The sequence below is a fragment of the Penaeus vannamei genome, chromosome 17 (assembly GCF_042767895.1).
Source record: "Penaeus vannamei isolate JL-2024 chromosome 17, ASM4276789v1, whole genome shotgun sequence".
In the NCBI taxonomy this organism is placed as follows: domain Eukaryota; kingdom Metazoa; phylum Arthropoda; class Malacostraca; order Decapoda; family Penaeidae; genus Penaeus; species Penaeus vannamei.
Window position 1 is genome coordinate 8,924,355 of NC_091565.1, and position 25,000 is coordinate 8,949,354.

The 25,000-nt window shown below is 51.4% G+C and overlaps 1 protein-coding gene across 1 annotated transcript in view; it reads right to left on the reverse strand.

The window, feature by feature from the left end:
* The window catches only part of RhoGAPp190 (Rho GTPase-activating protein 190), a 230,601-nt gene that overhangs the window by 165,421 nt on the left and 40,180 nt on the right, over positions 1 to 25,000 (reverse strand). The window contains exon 2 of the mRNA XM_070131880.1: positions 23,347 to 23,373. The gene's annotated coding sequence lies outside the window, so the exon portion shown is untranslated. The remainder of the gene's footprint in view (positions 1 to 23,346; positions 23,374 to 25,000) is intronic.

The following is a 25,000-nucleotide window of genomic DNA, read 5'->3' on the forward strand; positions in this document are numbered from 1 at the left end:
GTCAGCAAGGGTAGAGCAGCGCTCATAATCAGTACACCAGAGGAGGGAGGAGGGAGTAAGGGAGAGTATACATAGGATGAGAGGGGAAGGGAGGGGAAGGGAGGATACAGATCAACGTATAATGGGTCGAGGGTATAAAAAGGTCAGGATATAAGTGGGAAGGAATATAGGTTAGCTCACAAGAGCTTGACCACGGGAGGTGTTTACAAGGTCGCAAGGCGGGATCTTGCGTGCCGCTAGATAATGCAAGCCTTCAATGAATGACGCCCAACCTGCCCGGGTTCTCATCATCCTCATCTACACATTCCGTGGCAGAGTGAAAGTGAGGGAGGGTGAAGACTCGTGCCTTGCCCTCCTGGCTCCCGTAGCTCGTTTTCCAATGCCCTGCAAACATTGGGCTTTAGAACACCCTTGTCTTCAGCAATAGGTCTTAGATCCCCACCCCTAAGTAAGTCCCGGCCCCACGTCCAAATCTGAAACCTGGAGGTACTAGTTCAAAGACCAATCCGAGTAGCAGGTCATACCCTATACATCAGGTCCCATGTCTTTGTCCAGGTCTCCGCTCTTTGGTCGTTCCAAACCCAAGTCCACAGGCCCCAAGACTCAATTCCCAAGCCCTTGTTCTCAGATCCCACATCCCATGGCCCCAGTCTCGGGTCTTCGTTCTCTTTCTTATATTGTCATATTTCATAACTCTCCTACTGATGTATTTAATGTTGTTTTTCCTATTTCTGTATCACTGTACGTCGGTACCATCTGTGTATAAAGACGAACGTTTGTATTTAATGGAATAAAGTATTTTGATTTCGACTTGGACTTTCTACCTCAAAAGTTGCGAGTGCCATTGCCAGAAAGCCAAGCAAGCGAGGAAAAGCACTTCTAATAAAGCGAAAAAAGACGTTAAGCGGGCTTCTTGTCCACTTACAAAAATCCTTGTAGTGAAAGAAGAAGACAGGATAAGGGGAATGTAAGATCATGGCGAGGGATAAAGAGTAGAAAGGGGAGCGTACGGAGAAGAGAAGGGTGGTGTGGAGAGGGGAGAGGAAAGGGACATGGATAGGGTAGGAAAGATAGCAGGAGAAATGGAGTAGGGAAAGGAAGGGGGAGAGGAAAAGGAGACGGTGTCGTGCACGCTCCACGCACGCTCCGGCAAGGCTGCGGCTCACCGATATCCCCTCAGCCCCCGTAGCCGCCGGAAGTGACTCTTCATGCATGAAATACCACACTTGGAGGAAACTTCCCAAACTTGCCTCAAAGAAAAATCCAAAAAACGACAGAAAAATAGAGGGAGAAATGACACAAAAATGTTGTATTGGTAACTCACGAGCTGTGAGGCATTCCCACCCCACTCCCTCCTTCCTTCCTTCCCTCAGCCATTCACTCTCCCTCCTTCCCTCCTTCCCACCTACCCACCCTCACCCATCTACCGCCCACCCTCCTTCCCTCCTACCCATCAATCCATCCACCCACTCCCTCTTATCCTTCCCTCCCTCCCTTCCTCCCACCCAAACTCCCCACCCTGTCTCCTCTCCCCTTTCCGGGTAGCGCAAGGTAGAGCGGCCTTCACAAAGAGTGCTTGGCTGCCTCCTTTGCGCTGTTAAGTGACAATAATAGCGCATTGATTTATCGGAGAGTGCAACGGCTTCGCGAGGAATTCATTCGGGCGGATCACCGTTTCGCTGTAGGACGGCGCTACGTCATCAGGCTACCGATTGCCATGGCGTGAATGCCTGCTTGCCTGCCTGTTCTCCTCTTCCGTCTTCCCTTTCTCCTCCGTCTCCTTCTTTTCCTTATCCCCCCTTCTCTTTCTCCTCCTCCTCCCTCTTTTCCTCCCTTTCCTCCTTCTTCTCCTCCTCCTTCGCAAAGGAGGAGGAGAAGTTGCGAGCACGAGACAGTCGACAAAGGAAAATAACGTCAGTCACTCTCATGCCCGCGTTTACCCCGCCATGAGCGCGGAGGGCGGCATTGCATAACTCCGATGCCGATTCTTGCACAACGACTTAGCTCACAGGTTTTCGGAAATCTTTCGCGAGTCTTCACGTGGCTGGCATATTTCAACCATCCGATATCTCCCCCAGAAAATAACAAGCCGAGCGTTTGAATTATGAAAATTAGAGAAATGTCTCCGCTCCGAAGTGCTAGGCATTTTTTTTAATATTAATGTTTGGAAAATAGATCACGCTCCCAGCGAGGGAGAGGGACGCGCGACACAACGACACACTTTGTTTAACGTGTCTGTAAATCCCCCTCAACTCCCCTTCCCCCACTTACTGGGAACAACAACCAAGGCCAACACAACCCGCACGGAAATACATAAACAAATAGACAGCGAATATACATGAATGCCTAATTAGTAAATAAAATTCAACATAAAAGCTCTAAAGAACAACAGATCGAGGGTGACGAAGGCCCAGCAGGCACCATGGCCTCAAAAAGGAAAACCGCACGCACAGGCACAGGCACGCGCGCGCACACACGCACGAACGCACACAGATTATTTATTTATTTATTTATATATATATATATATATATATATATATATATATATATATATATATATATATATATATATATATAGAGAGAGAGAGAGAGAGAGAGAGAGAGAGAGAGAGAGAGAGAGAGAGAGAGGGAGGGAGAAAGAGAGAGAGAGAGAGAGAGAGAGAGAGAGAGAGAGAGAGAGAGAGAGAGAGAGAGAGAGAGAGAGAGAGAGAGAGAGAGAGAGAGAGAGAGAGAGAGAGAGAGGGAGAGAGAAAATGCCCCGCGGCTAAACAGAGCGGCCTGCAGCAGGATGTGCACGAGGCGGGTCATACGCTCCTGCTCACCCTGACAAAACCTGTTTACAGCTGCGAGTGTCCAAGGTGATAAGACCGGCCTCTCGCGGGGAGGGGAGAGCTGGGGGGAGGGAAGGGTGGCGGAGTGAGGGAGGGAAGGGTGAAGGAGGGAGGGAGGGAATGAAGGGTGACGGTGGGAGGGGAGGGTGAAGGAGGGAGGGATGGGTGAAAGGAAGTATGCATTACAGAGGAGAAGGGAGGGGAGAGTAGGGGGAAGGAGAGTAGCAGGAAGCCCCCCCCACCCCACCCACCCACGCCGCGAGATTAGAACCACCCGTGCAAATAACATTAATCGTATCAACAATGCATCAAAATTAGGACTGTGGAGAGCTGAGACGACAGAGAGACTTCCGCCCCGAGAGGATATGTAGCGCAAGATGGCACGATAGGCCTAGGGAGAACGGAGGTTTGGGGGACGGTGGGGGGAGGAGGGCGGGCCGGGAAGAGCACGCCCGAGATACGCACGGAAGCGAGGAAAAGGAGACGTGGGAGGAGGGGAGAGGACAGAAAGTGGGGGAGGGGAGAGGGCAGAAAGGGGAGGCGGGCAGAAAGGGGGGAAGGGGAGAGGGTAGAAAGGGGGGAAAGGGAAAAGGCAGAAAGTGGGGAAGAGATGAAGGTAATAGGAGGGAAACAGGGACAGATAGGGGGAGAGGAGAGAGGGCAGAAAGAGGGATAGGGGAGAGGGCAGAAAGAGGGATAGGGGAGAGCGCAGAAAGAGGGAGAGGGGAGAGAGGAGGAAAGGAGCGAGAAGAGGGTGGAGAGGAAACAGAAAGGGAGAGCGTAGGGGGAAGGAGGGAGGGGGGGAAAGGGAGGAAAAGGAGGAAAGGAGAAGGGAGAGGTAAGACAAGATAAAGAAATGAGAGGAGAGGGGGAAAAAAAGAGAGGAGACCAAAGAGAGGATACAACAGGAGAGGAAAAAAGGAAGAAGGCAGACGCAGACAGGCCTAGGGGAGGGAAGTGGGATGGCGTAGAGTGGCCAAGGAAGAGTAAAAAACACAAGGCTACCAAAGGCCATGTGTCGCCACTCCAACGCACTCTTCGCATATGCCTACGGGCCCAGGAACGCGAACACGAGAGATTAACCGACTGCGGCTTCTCTCTCAAACTTGTTAGGCCTACGCCATGCTTCGAGGGTGGAGGGGGAGATGGGGGGAGGGGGGAGATGGACCTGGAGGGGATGGGAGGGGTGTGTGGGTGAGGTTGGCCGTGGGAGCGGGGGGGCGGAGGGAGGGAGGGAGGGAGCCTGGAGGAGAATACGGCGAGCGAAAAAAAGGAGGGCCGCTTTACAAACCCCAAAAGAAACAGGTTATATATAGCGCCAACATGCGGCAAGTCACACAATGCTATACTTCACCACGAACATGCTACTTACACGCAAACGAGACTAGGATTCGGGAAGGAGGAGGGGGAGGGGTAAGAGGAAAAGGGAGAGGGAGGAAGGGAGGGGTGTGGAAGTGGGGAGGAGGGAAGGGAGGGAGGGGGGAGGGGGAGGGGAGGGGAGGGAAGGGAGGGGGAGGGGATGGAGATGGGTAGCGGGGAAGGGAAGACAGAAATAATGGGAACGGGAAGGTAAGAGAATGAGAGAAGAGAGGATGGGAGGGGGGGGGGGGCGGAGGAGGGGAAGGGAAAAGAGGAAAGGGAAGGGAGTAGCAGAGGGAAGGGAGAGGAGAGTGGAGCGAAGAGGAGGGGGGGGAATAGATTGGAGCGAGAGGGGAGGGAGAGGGGAGGGAGAGGAGAGTTGACCGAGAGGGGAGGAGAGCATGAGTGGGGAAGGGAGAGGAGAGGAGAGAGGAGCGAGGGGAACAAGCCGGTTGGGCGAAAGAAGCTCGCCGAGGAGCGCCGTCATCCCAACAAGGGTGACACAACCCCGTCGGAATGAGAAGAAGCACCAGTGGAAAAAAAAAGAGAGAGAGAGAGAGAATGTGGTGAAGGCCGGGCGAGTTCACGAACTCATGACCACTAATGGAGAATGAGGGAGCAATGAGAGTGATTACTTCCCCAGACCCGAGACGTATTAACCCATTCTCGACTGCTACCTGATACGCGCCGGCCCGGTGGAGGGGAATGACAACGATTCTGAAACGGACGAAGAGGAAAGAAAGAAAAAAAAAAGGGGGGGGGAGGGTAGGGAGAAGATGAAACGTCACGCACGAGAATGCATTTCGCGATTTCCTCCGGAGAGAAACACATCTCCAATATATATTTTTTTTCCCTCGCCGCTATAGAAAAAGACGGCGGATTAAGTGCAGTGTAAGACGGAGGAGCCACAGGAACCGAGAAAGGGGAAGCCTCATCCGACAGCGAGTTACGATCGCGGGGGAAAAAGGAGAAGCGAGTGAGGGACAAGGCGAGGGAGATTGGATATAAAACGCCGAGAGACCGCGGGTATAAAGGAAAAGACCGCGAGTATGAAGGGAAAATACAAGAGTGGAAAGGAGAGAGGAATAGGAAAAAAAAACGAGAGGAGCTAGAAAAGCCAAGAACCAACCAAACGAAGGGAATAAGGAGCGAAGACTATGGAAATGGAGAAAACCACGGCACATTAAGCCCAGGCGAAACAGATCCGTGAAATGACAGCCAACGAAGTGAATACCATGGCTCCCAAAGGACGCGGCCCCTTCTCGCGCCCAACATCCGCTCTCCTTTCGTCTCTTCCTCGTGTTTGTCCTCAGCCTGTCTCCGTAGCCGTGCCATTTCCCCTTTTCCTTGTGAATTCTAGCCCCTTGCTCCCCCCTCCCCCTAGCCCTCCCCCCTTTCCTTGTGAATTCTAGCCCCTTACTTCCCCCCCGCCTCGCCCTCCCCCCTTTCCCTCATACTTCCAAACACACTTTATCCAAAATATCTATGAACCCTTTCCATCCTGCCCGCTTAACATCGTCCTTTTTTCTTTGATTCGGTTATGGTCTGGCATTTGATTCACAGCTCTCTTTTATTCCTCTTTTATCACCACGTCTTTCTCCTCTCTCCGGCCAGGCGACTTCAAAATTATAGGTTTCGTACCGTCGCATCTTCTTCATAAATTCTGAGTACCTATCACATGGGACAGAAAGGTAGACGAAGGTGAAGGAAAGGATGAGAGAGAAAGGGAATAGAAAGGGAAAAGAGGGTGAAATGAGACGGGGAGAGAGAGAGGGAGGGGGAAAGGGAGGGAGAGAGAGAGGGGGGGGGAAAGGGAGGGAGAGAGAGTCAGGGGGAGATGGAGGAGGGGGAGAGAGAGGGAAGGAGGAGAGAGGGAAGGAGGGAGAGAGGGAAGGAGGGAAGGAGAGGGAGGGAGGGAGGGAGAGGGAGGGAGGGAGGGAGAGGGAGGGGGAGATGGAGGGGGAGAGGGATAGGGAGAGAGAGAGGGAGAGCGAGAGCGAGAGAGAGAGCGAGAGAGAGAGCGAGAGAGAGAGCGAGAGAGAGAGCGAGAGAGAGAGAGAGAGCGAGAGCGAGAGCGAGAGCGAGAGAGAGAGAGAGAGAGAGAGAGAGAGAGAGAGAGAGAGAGAGAGAGAGAGAGAGAGAGAGAGAGAGACAGACAGACAGAGAAAGACAAAACCTCAATCCGCGAGACCCGAAAGAGTCTCCCAAGGGTTGACATACCGATCCACGCTTCCACCACGCACTCTCTCCCCGGGCATCATCCTCCCTTACCTGCAAGGAACAAAACAGAAAAGTCAACACCTAAGAAGAAAAAAAAAAAAAAGAATCAATTACCGGAGATAAAACCTAAAATACACTCTCTTATCTCCGACCCCATCAGCGACTCCCCCAGCATCAACCGCTAGTCAGCTGAGGCCCCCGCCATTCCGATGTCTGATCTTTATTATCGCGGCTGATTTATGTGACTCGCATAGTGCCTGAGAATCACTCGGCCTCACAGACACTTAGATGAAAATAGGTGAATATATAAATATCTTTCTATAAATTGAAAACCTTGAAAATAGGTATATATGTATTTCTATAAGATGAAAAACTTACTCCCTACTTCACTTTTTCTTTTATTTCCTTCCATTTACTCCTTATCCTCGTTTTCCCTTTTCTTCCACTCATTTTCCCTGTGCACTCAAACTTCCAAATTTAACTAAATCTATTTTATATGCTTTTATTCTAATCTTATTTTTATCATTCCGTTTTTACATCATTTTGCTTTCATCCATCATCATATTTCCCATCATTCCTTATTCATGTGGTTTTCCTTAGTTCCTTTTTCGTTATCCCGTTCTCCACTTCTCCCTTCCTCCCTTCCACCCTTTCCATTTTTCATTTCCTGATTGGTTAGTTCCTTCCTCTCTTCCTCCTCCCCGCATCCCTCCCTTCCTCTCTCTCGACCCCTCACCTCCTTCCCCCTCCACGTACCGCAACACCACCACCACCACCCCCGCCACCACCAACACCACCACCACCACGAACACCGCCACCACCACAACCCCCGCCACCAACACTACCACCACACTGCCACCGCCACCACCAACACCAACACCACCATAACCCCCGCCACCACCAACACCACCACAACCCCCGCCACCACACTACCACCACTGCCACCGCTACCACCAACACCAACACCACCATAACCCCCGCCACCACCAACACCACCACCACCCCCCGCCACCAACACCAACACCACAACCCCCGCACCACCACTGCCACCGCCATCAACAACACAAACTCCACCAACACCACAACCCCCCCCACCACCACAACCCCCGCCACCACCTCCACCACCGGTCCTCCGCCCCGAACCGGTCCAGCCGAGCCAGCCACTCGGCCTTATCCGGCGTGATCTCTCATTACCGCGCGGCGTTATCGCGAGCGTCATGCGGATCTCTCAGGTGCAATCCCCGGCCGCCCGTTTGCAGGGGGAAGCCGAGCTACTCGACGGTGCCAAATGAGGCCGGTGGTGGTGATGAGGAAGGAGAGGAGGAGGTGGTAGTGGTGGTGATGAGGAAGGAGAGGAGGAGGTGGTAGTGGTGGTGATGAGGAAGGAGAGGAGGAGGTGGTAGTGGTGGTGATGAGGAAGGAGAGGAGGAGGTGGTAGTGGTGGTGATGAGGAAGGAGAGGAGGAGGTGGTAGTGGTGGTGGTGGTGATGAGGAAGGAGAGGAGGAGGTGGTGGTGGTGGTGGTGGTGAGGAAGGAGAGGAGGGGGAGGAGGAGGTGGTGGTGGTGGTGGTGATGAGGGAGGAGGAGAGAGGAGGTGGTGGTGATGAGGGAAGGAGGAGGAGAGGAGGTGGTGGTGGTGATGAGGAAGGTGGAGAGGAGGTGGTGGTGATGAGAAGGTATTGGTGGTGGTGGTGATGAGGAAGGTGAGGAGGAGGTGGTGGTGGTGGTGGTGATGAGGAAGGTGAGGAGGAGGTGGTGGTGGTGGTGGTGATGAGGAAGGAGGAGAGGAAGAGGTGGTGGTGGTGGTGATGAGGGAGGAGGAGAGGAGGTGGTGGTGGTGATGAGGGAGGAGGAGAGGAGGTGGTGGTGGTGGTGATGAGGAAGGAGGAGAGAGAAGAGGTGGTGGTGGTGGTGGTGGTGATGATGAGGAAAGAGAGGAGGAGGAGGAGGTGGTGGTGGTGGTGATGAGGAGGAGGAGGAGGAGGAGGTGGTGGTGGTGGTGATGAGGAAGGAGGAGGAGGAGGAGGAGAAGAGGTGGTGGTGGTGGTGGTGGTGATGAGGAAGGAGGAGAGGAGGTGGTGGTGGTGATGAAAGTATTGGTGGTGGTGGGGAGGAGGAGAGGATTGGTGGTGGTGGTGATGAGGAGGAGGAGAGGAGGTGGTGGTGGTGGTGATGAGGAAGGAGGAGAGGAGGTGGTGGTGGTGAGGAAAGTGGTGGTGGAGGTGGTGGTGAGGAAAGTGGTGGTGGTGGAGGTGGTGGTGGTGAGGAAAGTGGTGGTGGTGAGGAAGGAGGAGAGGAGGTGGTGATGGTGAGAAGTGAGGTGGTGGTGGTGAGGAAGGAGGAGAGGTGGTGGTGGTGGTGAGGAAAGTGGTGGTGGTGGTGAGGAAGGAGGAGAGGAGGTAGTGGTGATGGTGAGGAAGGTGGTGGTGATGAAGGAGGTGAGGAGGTAGTGGTGGTAGTGAGGAAGGTAGTGGGGGTGGTGGTGGTGGTGATGAAGGAGAGGAGGTAGTGGTGGTGGTGATGAAGGAGAGGAGGTAGTGGTGGTGGTGATGAAGGAGAGGAGGTAGTGGTGGTGGTGATGATGAGGAATGTGGTGGTGATGGTGGTGATGATGAGGAATGTGGTGGTGATGGTGGTGATGATGAGGAAGGTGGTGGTGATGGTGGTAATAACAGCGTGCTAGTGGTAGTAGTGAGGTGATATGATGATGGTGATGGTGATAGTGACTACGATATCATTTCTATTATCATTATTATTACCAACGGTGACGATGGTTCATTTATGGCTTGTGGTGATGATGACAATGATATCGATAAAAGTTAAAGCACGCAGCCTACGACAGAGTGATCCCAAACGTGTAATCAGCACGATTCGCCCCAAAAGGCATGCGTGTGCGCGCTCGCATTCCAGCCGAAGACGAAACAAGAGTTGAAAATCGCGCGTCCACCCCCTCCCCACCCCTCCCTCCCCTCACCCCCAACCCCCAGCCCCACCGCCATTACGACACAAAGCAGCCCGGCGAGTCACTTGGGCAACGAGCGCTCAAGAATTAACGGTTCTCGCACAAAAAAAAGAAAAAAGAAAAAAGAAAAAAAAAAGTGTCACGCCGACGACTCATGACCAGAGCCGCGTCGTCGAAAGAGCACAAGTCATGGCAAAGAAACCCGGAATCATGAGGCTTGTTCGCCGCCCAATCCGCACTTTCTACTCGCAGGGGCACTCGACGCCACCCGAACTATCTTTTCGACAACAAATCATCTTCAATACAACTAAAAACCAATCAATAAGATATAATCGAAATTTAGGAAGAAAATGAAAACTCTCTTTTCGACAAATTACCTTCAATATAACAAAAAAAAAAAATAAATAAATAAATAAAATACAAACGAAATTTAGGAAGAAAATGAAGAAAACTCTTTTCGACAACAAATCATCTTCAATACAACTAAAAACCAACAAATAAATAAAATACAAACGAAATTTGGGAAGAAAATGAAGAAAACCATCTCTCCGATAACAAATCATCATCAATACAACTCAATATCAATCAATAAATAAAACACGAACGAAATTTAGGAAGAAAACGATGATGTTCACGCTTAAAAAAAGAGGCAAATATGCGAAAAAGGAACCGCGTGTTGACCCCTCATGAGAAAGCAATCAATCTTCGACAAGTGTCTTAATCTTGGGCCATTCGAGTCGCCTTCCAATATCACAACCTTAATGCACGTGCGGACTGGACACTCAATCACTCACTCAACTCACTCTAACACTCATCCATCCACCCACCAACCCACTCACTCACTCACTCGATCATCCACCCACCCACTCAGTCAGTCAGTCAGTCACTCACTCACCCATCCATCCATCCACCCACCCACCCACCCACTCACCCATCCATCCACCCACTCAGTCAGTCAGTCAGTCAGTCAGTCAGTCACCCATCCACCCACTCACTCACTCACTCACTCACTCACCCATCCACCCACTCACTCATCCACCCACTCACTCATCCACCCACTCACCCATGCACCCACCTATTCAACCACTCACTCACTAACTCGCTCACTCCTCTCTTCTTCCATTGCCACCAAGCTCACACTCATTCACCCTGTCTGTCTGTCTGTCTGTCTGTCTGTCTGTCTGTCTGTCTGTCTGTCTGTCTGTCTGTCTGTCGGTCTGTCAGTCAGTCTGCCCGTCTGTCCGTCCGACAGTCTGTTTCTTTCTCCCTTCCTCCCTCATTCATTGGAAGCAAGGAAGTGCGAACATAAAACGAATAACGCGAACAAAACGAGACTGAAAAGGAGGGGGAACTGGTATAGCAAGAGAATGAAGAGGTGGATGGAAAGAAAACCAGAATGAACGAAGGAAGAATGAACGGGGATGAAAATAATAGCCGGGGACGAATGGGGTTAACAAAAAAAAAAAAAAAAAAAAAAAAAAAAAAGAGGAATCCGAAAAAAATGACTGAGAATTCATACAATAATAAATGAAAATGGAAAAATTTATAGCTACGTGAAAAAAATAAAAGGCGAAAGTGGGAAAGAGAGCAAAACAAAAGAAACAAAAGGAGAGAAAACGCGCGCAGAACAGGCGTGATAACAAAAGAATGTGGAATGCACAAAAAAAAAAAAAAAAAAAAAAAAAAAGTCTCCTTAATCTCTCCTTTTCCATCTCCGCCTCTCCTCCACCCTGCCACAGCTTCCCTACCCTCCCTCCGTCTCCCGCCCCCCTCCTCCACCCTACCACTTTCCCTACCCTTGCTCCCCCCCCCCGGTCCCTCGACCACCTTCTCCACCCTGCCACACTTTTCCTGCTCTCCCCCCCCCCCCCGCCTGTCTCTCGTCTCCCTCCACATTCTCCTTCCTTCACCCTGCCACACTTTCCTGCCCCCCTCCTTCCCCCAACACTCGCCTCTACCCCCTTCTCCTTCCTTCCCACCCACCATCGAACAGAAGCCTCCCACGCCTCTCCGCCCGCCTACTTAAAACCGCCCGCCCACCCGCCCGCGCGCCCGCACCAAAACTTGCCGCAAAATTCCACAACACCGAAATAAAAAGAGACGAAAATTCACGAGGGAGGAATCCCCGCGAGAGTAGAGGGACCAGTACGCTCGCTCCAGGGAACCACCACCTCCCATCGGCGTGTTATCCAGACTGCAATGCTCTCTGAGTGGCCCTACAATCCTTCCACCCCCACCCCACCCATCCACAATCCCCATCCTCACCCGAATCCTACCCTCCCTTCCCACCTCCCACCCTAACGCACACGCCCATCCAGCACCCACCTCGTTTATTAGAGAACACGAGGGGATAATTAGCGACTTATATATAAAATACGACCCTGTGTGTGAAATAAGTTGACAGCTGGATTATTACTCGCGGCGGGGAGGGAGGGAGGGGGGCGAAGGGGAAAGGGTGAGGAGGAAGGGGAAAGGTGGAGGGGGGAAGGGGAAAGGGGGAAAGGTGGAGGGGGGAAGGGGGGCGAAGGGGAAAGGTGGAGGATGGGGAAGGGGTGGGGGCGGGGAGGGGAAGGGGTGGGGGCGGGGAGGGGAAGGGGTGAGGGGAGGGGGGAGGGGAATAGACCGAGGGGAGAGGCAAGCGGCGCGTCACGATACCTCATTACCAGTGCCGCTATGACGTCCAGAGGTCCACAAACTCGCGACCGCCTCTCCGCAAAATGACCCTGCAGGCACATCTGATCTTGGGATAATCTAATTCCATGTTCGAGGAAAGTTCATTCCCTCATTTGAACAGTGACAAAAGGTCCAAATCGCTTTGCTTTAAGAAATACAAAAGGGGTTGCTTCTGTAACACAATAAGGCTGCCTCTGATTTTTTTTAATGGACGCAGGAAAAATAAACAAGTTTTTGACCTTTTAACGTCGCCTGAACCTCAAACGTAACTTCAAACCCGACCTCCACTCCCCTAACTTCTCTCCGACCCCAACATCCAACCCCTCAACACAGACCCTAACCTCCACCTCCGACAGTACCCTCACCATCACCCCTAAAGCTAATCCACCCAAACTTAATCCTCAACCTCCACCCTAACCTCAGTCAACGCCCTAAACCTCCATTCAACCCTACAAACCTCCACCTCCAACCCACAACTTCCAACCGTCGACCTCCGACTCCAACCCGACCTCCAACCTCGAGAGGACCTTCAAAGGACGACGACTGTTAGCCTGTGTTGTAACCTCTCCCTCCCACTCCCCTTCCCTCCCCTCCCCTCCCACCCCAAACCTATGCTAAACACGCGTCAACCAGTTCTGATCCCTTGTAATCTAAGAAAACGGGGGATATTACTAAAGGGAAAGGATGATGAAGAGAAGGAAGAGGAAGAAGAAAAGGAAGAGGAGGAGGAGGAGGAGGAAGGGGTGGAGGTGGTGGTGGTGGAGGAAGAGGAGGAAAAAGAGGAGTAGGATGAATAGGAGGAGGAGGAGGAGGAGGAGGGGGAGGAGGAGGAGAAGTGGCAGCAGCAGAAGCACAAGCAGCAGCACTAGCAACAGCTGGAGGAAGGAGAACAGTAGAAGCTGGACAAGGGAGGAGGGGAGGAGGGGAGGAGGGCAGGAGGGCAGGAGAAAGGAGGAAGCACACGAGCAGAATGGGAACGAAAAGGGAGAAAATGAAGCGTGAAAATGAACGAATCAGAGAAGCACCGTGCTTAGAAGGTCCGAAGAGAAAAGGAGGAACAGCAGCAAATCCAAATGAAGACGCGGCCACAGCAGGCGAAGCGTGAACAGCGCGAGAAGACAAGAGTGAAATCGACTCCGAGAACACAGACTTCAGCCGTGATTCATCTGAACGCCGCGTTGCTCAGCTTCTCAGCTTCCACCATGTGCGGCGAGTGTGCGCTGCTTTCTCTCGCACTCCCCTCGCTCCTCCTCGCCTCGCCTCCATCGCCCGCTGCCTTCTGGCTTGGAACACTGGTGCAGCCACGACGACAGCAGCAATAGAACAACGAGAGGTGCAGCAAATACAATGACTTTCGTTAAAATCATAGTAAAATCTAGCACTGTATTTCGAAGCCTTAACAGATACCAAGGACCAAAGTTAACAAACCAAACAGAGAAATGGACATAAAATTCCACAAATTTAAAAGAAAGCGCGAGACTATCACTCTGACAAATTAATAATCTGCACACTGAGCCTTTGCGACAGCCAAAAAATATGCAACCACCAAGTTCCGATGATTAACGAGGGGCTCTCAGACGGAGCGAACACCCCGCGCATTCCTCTGGTCAAACCCCGAGTTCCTTTCGCTCTTTGGCCAGCGAATCGACCCGCGCGGAGAAAGCCTTGCCTGCAGTTATTACCAGGCAACTTTCCTCGGGCTTTCAGCTGCAAATCCAGTTAAACGTAGCCTTTAATTGCATCCGACCAAACAAATAAAAAAGCAATTGTTAATTGCTTCATTGTTAGCATAATGTGCATAAGTACATACTCAAAAAGAAAGGAGATATCTCAGAGGCCATCGCATTCACAGCCCTTCTTTACAAGGACTGAGCAACTGCATCGTTAATAAGAAATTAATAAGAAATGCATTTTCGCCAAATTTCACGCACCACTTTTTTCGCTCCTTTCGGCTTATGTGATGGTCGCTCTTCGTGCACAATGTTGCGGGATTCCAGGAGAGCAAAGCTGGACCGTAATGCAATCGCAGCAGTTGACGGCACCGACCCCCTTCTCCCTACCTCCTCGACACCCAACCTTTACCCTCTCTCTCTTTCCCCCTACTCTTCTATTCCCTCTCCCACTCCTCTTCGCATTTCTCTCTCACACTTTTCTTCTTCTTCTTCTTCCTCCTCCTCCTCCTCCTCCTCTTCTTCTTCTTCTTCCCTCATCCTACTTTAATCTCCCCCCCTCCATGCTTCCCTAAACCCAACCACTCTCCTCTCCCCATGGGCAACTTTTACCCTCCCCCATTCACTCCCTCCCTAACGCATCAAAGATCGAGCCACGATACCCCTTGGTGCCACCCGACACTCTGTACAAAGCCTTGGCATCCGACCCCTAGTGTAGTTCAACTGCTACACCCCCAGTCCCCTAGTCCCCCATCCTTCCTTCCTCTTTCCCCCTAATCTATCCATCTTTCTCTCCTACTTCTCCTTCCCTATCCCCCTTTTATCCCTTTCTCTTCTCTTCCATACTCGTTTTACTCTATTCCCTTCCCTATCCCCCTTTTTCTCCCTTTCTCTTCTCATCCATACTCGCTTCACTATATTCCCCTCTACTATACTATGATCCCCTCCCCTCCTCTCTCCACCCTCCCCCCCTCCCTCTCTTCTCCTGTACTCTCCTCTCCCTCTCTTCTCCTATCCTATCCTCTTCCTCTCTTCTCCTGTCCTCTCCTCTTCCTCTCTTCTCCTGTCCTCTCCTCTCCTCTTCCTCTCTTCTCCTGTCCTGTCCTCTCCCTCTCTTCTCCTGTCCTGTCCTCTCCCTCCCCTCTCCTGTCCTCTCCCTCTCCTCTTCCCCCCTCTCCTACTCCTGTACTCTCCTCTTCCCCTCTTGTCCTCTCCTCTCCCTCTCTCGTCCCCTCCTCGCCTCTCTTCTCCTTTTCTCTTCTTCTCCCCCTTTCCCTCTCCTCTCCTCCTCCCCTCTCAATCCTTCTCTTTCACCTTCTTCCTTTTTCTTCCTACATAAAACGATGAAAATTAGAGCCGTACCCTACAACGTGACACTGATAGCAGCGCCTCCATCCTTCTCCACCGTTTGTTCCTTTATCCCAAGATAAATTAACGTCAGGCAATTAGGATAAGACGATAGGACCAATGACTGCGATAAGAGAGAAACACGAATAATAGGGAGTGGCTGAACAGGATGAGTAGGAGAGACAGGGCGAATAGGAGGTGTGGAACGAACAAGGTGAATAGGAGTGGAAGAATAGGGCGAATAGGAGGAGTGGAACGAACAAGGTGAATAGGAGTGGACGAATACAGTGAAATGTATTGGACGAACAGAGCGAAATGTAGTGGACGAACAGGGTGAATGGTAGTACACGAACAGGGTGAATAGGGGGAGTGGACTAACAGGGTGAATAGGAGGAGCGGATGAGCAGGACGAACAGGAGGAGTGGACGAACAGGATGAATAGGAGGAATAGGAAGAATAAGAGCAATATGACGAAAATTGGATATAACAAGGATATACTGAATAGGCGGGTTAAGAACTCGAGGACGGTAGGTCGTCTAGTAAAGCATGGAAGCAGAGGAGAGGGATAGGAGAGGCGATTATTTCATTCTCAAAAGTGCTCGTGTCGCACGTGTCTACCGAGAAACATACCGCCTTCAGTCTACTCTGGCGCAAGAATGCACTCGAGCGCATTCCGACAGACAAGCAAGCAGCGACGCCTTCTTGGAGGTATGTGGACCAGGCCGCGCTCGCTGCTGAACCAGATCCTGCCCGCGACCAAATAAACATATTCAGTTTCAGATTCAGTCGCAGAGATGATAACGTCTAAGTACGCCAAGCGAGGTGCGAGATCTTCATAAAAGATAATCTAGAGCAACAGCAATAATAATCACAAAGAAACCAACGAGAAAGATCCATTATATCATCTTTTTTTCATCTTTTTTTTTACCTGCTGCTCTTCCAATGAGCCATCACGCGAAATCATCCTTGACACATGCCTCTTGACACATTTGCGTCTGCCCATGCGATACGACAGTCATCTGTAGCCAGCGGAGCGGACGGATAAACCTGACTAATTCTATTACGTGGTGCATGCCAGATATCTAAAGAAATCAAATGACATAATACATGACACACACACGGCTTGACATGCACGAAACCGATTGTGTGTCACGGCCGGACACTCGGTGAGACACTGGCAAAACAAAATGAAGAGGATGCGTGTCTGAGGGCGTCTCCTTCAGGACATTTTTGAAGGACTCTCGCACAACATGGAAAGTGCCCTGTTTTAGCCGTAACTCTAGATCTCGGTTTTGAGTAACGATGTCATTCGGCTTTGTAAAAAAAAAAAAAAAAAATGAGCGGCCTCTTCTCCCAAGAAAGTGCGTGGGTGTTGGGGGGGGGGGCGAATGAGTGAGTAATATAAGGAAAAAAAGACAAGAAAGAACAAACAGGCTAATTCGTTTTTAAAAAATGTATTTCAAAGGAAAATATATCAGATAAAGACAAACAAGGAAAAGTAAAGACCACGTTTAAAAATCAACTGATCAAAAAAATGAGATGAGGAGGAAAAGGGGGCGGCCGGCGAGGAGATTTGGAGAGTCACAGAAGGGTGATGATTGCAGGAGGAAGGATGGGACCGAGGGAAGGGAGGGGGTGAGGTAAACGGGGGAAAGGAGGAGAGAGGGTGAGGTTAACGGAGGAGGAGGAGAGGGACGGAGGGAGACGCGCCGGGTGGCACTGCCCCCACAGGAGACACTTGACTCCGCCGCTCACACGTGGGTGTCATGTGCACGCCGGTCCAACCATGACACAGGTCTGGCATGGTATCCCGTGTCATGCTCGGATTCCTCAATCATGTGTCAGCCCTTCATTACAGAGGCGATCCGAAACACGCAGGGATTTATTCCAATAATAGAAAAAAATATATAATTCCGGAGAATGGGTTTGTCAAGGAAAGAGAAGGAGGGGCATCAACAGGAGAAAGAGGGACAGCAGGAGGAGGAGGAGGAGGAGGAAGAGGAAGACACAAGTCGCGGATATCCCCGTGAGACGACCATCAATCGTGAATAAAACGGAAACTAAATGGCATCCCAGAAAACATCCCTGCGAAAAATACACTATGACGGAACACACGCCCTTACCCCTTCCCTTCCCCTCTCTCCCCTTCCCATCCCATCCCATCAACTTTCCTCCCCTCCTCTCCCTTCCCTTCTCTTCTCTTCGTTTCCTTCCCTCCTCCCCTCCTTCCTTCCCTTCCCCTCCCCTCCCTTCTCTCCCTTCCCTTCCCCTCCCTTCTCTTCTCTTCGTTTCCTCCCCTTCTCCCCTTCCCCTCCTCTCCCCTCCCCTCCCCTCCTCCCTTCCCCTCCCTCTCGCGGCCAGGGAGACTCCTCGCCACCGAAAATAATCAGCGCAAAGACGTCGCAATCACTCAACGCATCGTGGCGCAACGTCGGCAGATTGCAAGTCGAGATCGTTTATAAAGAGACGATCATATAAAGCGTTAATTCGTGTAAATCAACTTCCCCTCCCCCCCCTCCCCCCTCCCCGCTCACCCCCAGCCCCCAAAGCTTGAACGAGAGGTAATAAAAGCGGCTCTTTGCCCCCGTCCTCCCCTCGAGAAAGAAAGGGGGAGGAGGGAAGGGGGAAACATAGGGCGGTTGTAGTGGTGGATCCTGTTACCAGCCACACCAGGGATTATGAGGCGTCCTCTCCCTCTCCCTCTCTCTCTCTTTCCCTCCGCTCTCCCTCTCCCCTTCTCCCCATCCCTTTTCCTCCGTGGTGATACACTTCTTCCCTCTGCCCGTGTCTCGCTCTTTACCTCCAGCCCGCGGTACAGCTAGCCCACAGCCGCCTATCTTCCTGTCGCACTGTAGGGGACCGCAGTGATACACATAATAAGCAAAAACAAACACTAATACATTCATACATACATACATATACACATATGCACACTCAACTCACACTCACTCACTCACTCACTCACTCACTCACTCACTCACTCTCTCTCTCTCTCTCTCTCTCTCTCTCTCTCTCTCTCTCTCTCTCTCTCTCTCGCTCTCTACACACACACACACACACACACACACACACACACACACACACACACACACACACACACACACACACACACACACACACACACACACACACACCCTAACTCACTCAACCGCCCACCCTTCCATCTATCCAAGCACCTTTACGACCATCTACCCATCCATCCATCCATTCATCCACCACTCGCTCCCTCTCTCCCTCACTCTATCCTCCCCATCCTCACTCCTCGCCCCTTGTCGCAACATTACTTCTTTATGGCGATACATAATTTGTTCGCGTGAGGATGCTACCCGGCCCACCATCAACCCCTCCCCCCCACACATTCCCTCCTTGTGGGAGGCGGCCTCTCCCTATCTTTATGGCCGCGGCCCCCCCTACTCGTCCATGCTTCTTACACCTGCCTCTGTCCTTGCTACTCTCGTCCTTCTCGCATGCCTTAGTCCGTGTCTGATGTGCCTGAACGTCGGTTTGTTCATCGCCAAGATTAGATTTCCTGCCCTACCTCCTGCTATTTCATCATAGGTCCAGTCATCGTTACTGTCATCTTCTTTATCGTCGCCTTCTCTTCATGCCATTCTTCTCAATTCGTGATGACTGCCATTTTCGTCTCCCTTATTACCTTCTCTGTCCTTTCTCTCTCTCTTTTCTCTTCGCGCCATTTCATTACTTCCTATCACAATTATCATCATCATCATCACTGTCATCTACCCAATGTCCCCATCATTATTTTCAGCCTCCTCTTCTACCGAGCAGTCTTTTTCCCTCTTTTACCCAATCTAATCAATTTCTTATCTCTTCTATTCTGCCTTTTTTCGTCTTTGTTACTCACTAAAACCTGAGCTCTCTTCCTCTTCTCTTTCACGTTTTTTTCTTCTCTTCTCTTTGCTAATTGTTTTATTGCTAGTCTACCACCCTCCTCACTAAAATTACTATTCCCCCCTTCGTTCTCTTTCTCTCTACTTCCTTCTCCTCCTATTACGACCTTCCTACCCTTCCGTGTTATCTCCTCTCTCTTATTTCCCCTCTTCCCTTGTTCCCTTCTCCCCCTTCCTTTCCGTCGCCTGCTTCATCTCCGTCTTTCTTCCATCGATCACTCCTTCAAAAAGGATTTTCAAGTCTCGCAATCAGGGTTGTCTTCCCCCTCCCTTTCTGCAATTCAATCTGCTTATGCCCCGGCCCTTGCGCGAGCCGTCGCAATACGAAGAGTGCTTTCACCCTTAATTCCCGCTCCCTGCTCAGACAACGTTATTAGCAGCGCAACAACCGTATTCCTATTGCACGAGACGAACGCGTAAGCATGCCGAGGGAGCAATCGCACGCTATAACGTCTCGGCAGGTACGTTACTGTCGCAGGTACAAGAAGCTACAACGCCCGCCGTGGACAAAAGCTGACTCTGAGAGGCCGGAGTAATTACTGGCAGTAGCTTCTTCAGCCTCAACAGAAATGTTCCAGATTTTATGTTTATTATGACGACATTCCAGCCTCGTCACCCACGCACAGAAGATAAAATGAAAGATAAAATAAACACAAAAACAGCACTGACAAAAAGCCAATCAAAAAATAATTACTAACACCTGTGCGACATCGACAGTATCAGCTGGTCTGGAGCAATTACCCAGAAACGGGTGAAGCATCCAAGGGATAAGAAGTGGTAGGTTGGAGGATGCACCTAAACCCAAACAGGCAAGAAACAGACACCAGATGATGAACAGCAAGATATAAACACACACACACCCATCCTACGGCACTGTGCCCCTCTCCGGCCTTGGATTATATCTTTATGCTCCCTGTAGGTCAACGGTCAATCAGTGACGTCACTGTACATCAGTCTGTATCCTACAAGAGCACAGGACGTAGGAAGGATGAAGTGAAGAGCAAGACGGCCCTCACCTGGTCCTTGTGGCGCGGCGCTCCTGTCAGCTGGGGCTCCAGTCAATACTCCACTTGTTCTCTGTCTCTCGCACACCGGCCTCGTGTGCACCACACAGCGTTCCATTCACGTCCTACCAACTGGTGTCTCGGTAATAAACCACGAGATGTGTGTGAGGACGTCCTTAGGCCTCGGGGAAGCTTAGGTATCTGTTGCTTAACAGGATTAGGTCGGGGTAAACAAAGGGAGAGTTGCTCTGCTTGTTTCCCCTCTAGACGGCGTGTCGGGAGGGGCGTACCCAGTCGCCACACGACAGCACCACCACCGCCACTACTATCACACCGCCAACTTTTCCCTAGATCACCAGCGAAGTCACCACACACCACTACACTTGAATGGCGAGACACACTACATCCGGCCACTCTCGCTCTTCACGCCACCACGCGCTTCGCTGTTCCGCACTCGTTATATTTCAACTTTTACCTTTGCACTAGAGCACTCGCAGCAGAACACCACCGCTCGCTGGATTACCGGCGAGCATCTCCGTCTCCACCGGACTAAGAGCACTTTACTATGTGCGGGCCGCCCAACTGTACCATTCTTTCAATTTTGGCAAATCATGACTGGCTCATCACGGCGGCCACTGCCACCCGTTACAACGGCCGCGCCTGGTCCGGGTGATACACACAAACACCACAAGGCAGGTGAGGATCGAGCTGCGCAGCAATGATACAGCGGTGATACAGACTTCGGTGGAGGAGGAAGGGAGGGATAGGGATAGACGATGCGGAGGCGGCCGTGTGCACTCCACGGAAGCCAGCGTGACACTGCAGGAGCGAGGCTGACTGACCCTCGGACCCGGGCCCGGGATCGCAACGGGGAGCGAAGTCGTGGAGCGGAGACCAGGGACCGGGAGGGAGGAGGGAGGGTTGCCGGTCCCCACCAACCACGCAAGAGGCGGTGGGGGAAGAGTAGGACGGAGGGAGGCAGGCAGGCAGGAGAGCCCCACCACTCCTGGGATTCTTCCTCCCTTCCCTCCCTCCCCTGTTCGATCCCCTCCACTTCCCTGCTCCTTGTGCTGTTGCTCCACACAAAAGAGGGGTGGGAGAAGCATCAGTGTCATATCTCTTTCCAGATTCCCGTAATTGTGTCACGCGGGTGGGCGTGGTGGGGGAGAGGGGGGTCAGACACACCAAGGAATCGGCTGAGAGGGACAGTATCATGTGTCGTCGTTCCGTGATCTGCCACGACCTGCCACGCCTCCACCAGCACCTCAAAAGGCTCTCGTCAGCTACTCGTCTCGTCCTGCCAATTCTGAGCGGCAGAGAATCTCTCGGCCACGGCCACAAATCGCTTCACTTGCTCGCTTTCGTCCAGAGGCTCGCATTATCGCTCCTGCACTGCTCCCGTATCTCGCCCTTGCAGCTGCCACACGGCCGCAGGAAACAAGGAACGACAACAACAACAATGGGACATCAACAAGGTCGTCTGGATCATAGGCAGGATCGATAAAGACAAACCCGACCGAGGTTAAGGACTTTTTCGTTCTTCCACGCCATCGTTACGCCAGGTGTTAAGTGCCCCAAAACAAAAGCGCCTTCCTAAAGCCACCGAGGTTCAAGCAAGCCCCCTCCAAGGGTTAAAAAAGGGGAAAAAACGGGGACGGGGCCTTCGAATCTTGACAAAGACGACAACGACGGCGATAAGTGCCTGCCTGCCTGCCTGCCCGCCGTTCTGCCCTTCAACAGCATAAATAACGAGGCCAGTGAATCATTCAGGCACAACCTGGATAACTCGCTGTCTCATATACACCTCGAGTTGTCGCTCCGGTTACACAAGACTCGCTGGCGACTCGGGAGACAATACTGACAAATGAGATAGGCCCATCCTTCACTTCGATCAGAAAAAGACAAACGCTCAAAGTAGGGGATGAAACTTGGAGGTAACATTAGACATAAAGAAGATATTGGCCTTGTGAAACAAGTATATAAATAAACAAATATATATAAATGTGTATTCATACATACACACATGGGTAGATAGATAGATAGACAGATAGATAGATAGATGGACAGACAGAAAGTGAGAAGAAAAGGGATAGGGATAGGAATAAGAATAAGAATAAGAATAAGAAGAGAGAGAGAGAGAGAGAGAGAGAGAGAGAGAGAGAGAGAGAGAGAGAGAGAGAGAGAGAGAGAGAGAGAGAGAGAGAGAGTGAGAGACTGAGAGAGTGAGAGTGGGAGAGTGAGAGTGAGAGTGAGAGTGAGAGTGAGAGTGAGAGTGAGAGTGAGAGTGAGAGAGAGAGAGAGAGAGAGAGAGAGAGAGAGAGAGAGAGAGAGAGAGAGAGAGAGAGAGAGAGAGAGAGAGAGAGAGAGAGAATTTCAGGACACAGTTTAAAAAAACATATATATATATAAAACAGAAGGAGAAAGAAGCAGGAGAATAAGTACCGGCGTAGGACCTATCACAAAAGGGCCCCGTGCAGATTGCCGAGCCAAACGAAAGGCAAAAAACGGTGACACAATAAACAAACAAGAACCCAACGGGGACGAAGACCCGACGAAGGCATCCGACAGCAACAGTACTATTTATGTAAAGGATCGTGGAGACGTAGCGACGCCCTGGCCCGGCCGACACACCTCCGCTAATGAAGGTCAACCTCAAGAGCCAGCGTGGTCGAAGTACCTTTGCTTCCCCCTCCCTGTCCCCTCCCTCCCTCCTTCCCTTCTTACGAACCTCCCCTTCCCCCATCCCTGCCCCCTCCCTCCCTCCTTCCCTTCTTACAAACCTCCCCTTTTCTCCCCCCCTGTCCTTGCCTCCTCTCCCCCGCCCCCGTCACCGGCCTACCAGCGGCGTGTCCACGCGTTTCCCGACTCGGCCTCCCCGATGCAATCAACGTCCTCCCCGATTTAGCCGACCCGCCGATTTAAACGCGCTCCTGATCTAATTTGGCCTCCCCCTTTACCTCAATCCCCCCCCGTCTCTCACTTAGCCCTCGCCCAACCCCCTCTCCCTTTCTTCTCCCCCTTCTCTTACTGCCCTCTCTACATCCACCATCTTGGATCTTGACATCTAACCATCCTAACTCTCTTTTCAAAATCATCCCTCCAGCCTAGTCCTACCCAAGCTAGGCCTGCCCTCCCCTGCTTTGTAATGCCCTGCCCTGCCCTACCTCGTCTCGCCCTGCCCTGCCGTGCCATGTTTTGAACTACCCTGCCCTGCCCTGTCTTACCCTGCCCTGCCCTGTCTTGCCCTACCCTGCCCTGTCTTGCCCTACCCTGCCCTGCCCTGTCTTGCCCTGCCCTGCCGCCACACCTCGTTAAGACCTCCCGCTTTGACCTCACTCGGAACGTGTCGCACATGTCCAGACAACTTACCTTGCTTTCGCTCTCGTGTCTCGTAATCTGAAAGAGAAAGGAATCACATTAGTCTTTGCATTCTATACAAAACGATACGGTGGGTATGTAATAAGGTAATAATGTATGTATTAATGAATTCATGTACGCATTTATTTTTGTATGCATGTGCGCACACACACACACACACACACACACACACACACACACACACACACACACACATGTGTGTGTGTGTGTGTGTGCTTGTGCTTAAGAATTTGCGTGTGCGTAAATGTTTGCGTGTGTGCAAGTGTTCGTGTGTACACGTGAATATCAAATAACTTTAAAACGAAAATGCACACACGAGACAAAAAAAGAGAATAACAGAACTAGAGAAAGAAACTGCTGCAGAACATAGCTGTTGTAACACTCGATGGAGTAGACGTAGCAACATACCATAGGCCTACATAAAAACAACTGCCCATCCCGCTTTAACATCCCTTCGTATCCGCAATTAATCAAAACATTCGCTTATCTAATTGACTGCTTCTTGTTCTTTGCTTGTGGGCTGAAAATTTGATGATGAGCCTACCTCTCAACTTGTATTTCATTTTACATCTTATCTACCTTTTATTGCCTTATGCTTGCTTGTGTGTTTGTTTACAAATCTGCCTCACAGCTTGCTTGCTGTTGAATGCATTTTTATTTGCATGCTTGATTACTTGTTTACTTGTCTGCTTACTAATAAGCCCACTTGGCGAAGCACGCTTGTATATCTTCATATAAGTTTATCTGTATACCTGCCTGTTGTTAGGTCTCTCCTTGTCTTCTCAATTTGTCTTCCTGCCCGAGTGCGTGTTTGTTTATCTACCTAGCTTCCTTGCTGTCTGTTTGTCGGCCAGCCTGTCTGTCTATCTATTTGCTCGCCTTCTTGATTCCCTGCTTGTTTGCCCGCCTTCTCTCCGGCGGCTGCAACGCCTTTTTTGTCTACATTTCGGCCTGTCTTCTTGATCCATCTGTCTGCCTGTCTGTTCGTCTCTCTGCCCCCAATACTTCTCCCTCCCTCCCCTCCCCTCCCCTCCTTCCCCACCCCCGCCCCTCCGTCCATTACCGCCGTCATCTGTCCACCTACGGAGTCTCCATTGTCTGCGGCCGAATTGTCACGCCCCGTCCCCAAATTTCGAGTCAAAAGCTCCGATGTGAATGAAATTTGATAACAATGAATATCTGAATGGATGCTTGCCTGCCTGCGTGTATGTGTGTGTGTGAATGAGTGTGTTAGAGTGCGCGAGTGAGCAGCTGAGTTGGTCCGCGGCTGGACGTGCGCGATCAATACACCACCACCACCATCACCACCACTGCCATCTCCAACGCGCCCCCCTCCTCCTCTTCCCCTCAACACCACCACCACTTCACCCTCTGTCTTCCTCTGCCCCTCTCTATACCCACTGCCGATCTGGCGTGTTCTCTCATGTTCTTGTTTTGCTATTTACTTTCGTTCTCCACGTTCGCCTCCATCTTCTCTCTCCTCTCCCTCCCATTCCTCTTCGTGCGAGATAGTCTTCCTCAGCTTTCTTTCCCCCTTTTCACCCATTTCCAATTTTCTAAGGCGACTGACCTATCACCCTTGACATTACACGACGCACCTCTGTACCTCCATCTCAACCAGGACATCCATCTACCTCTACCTTTT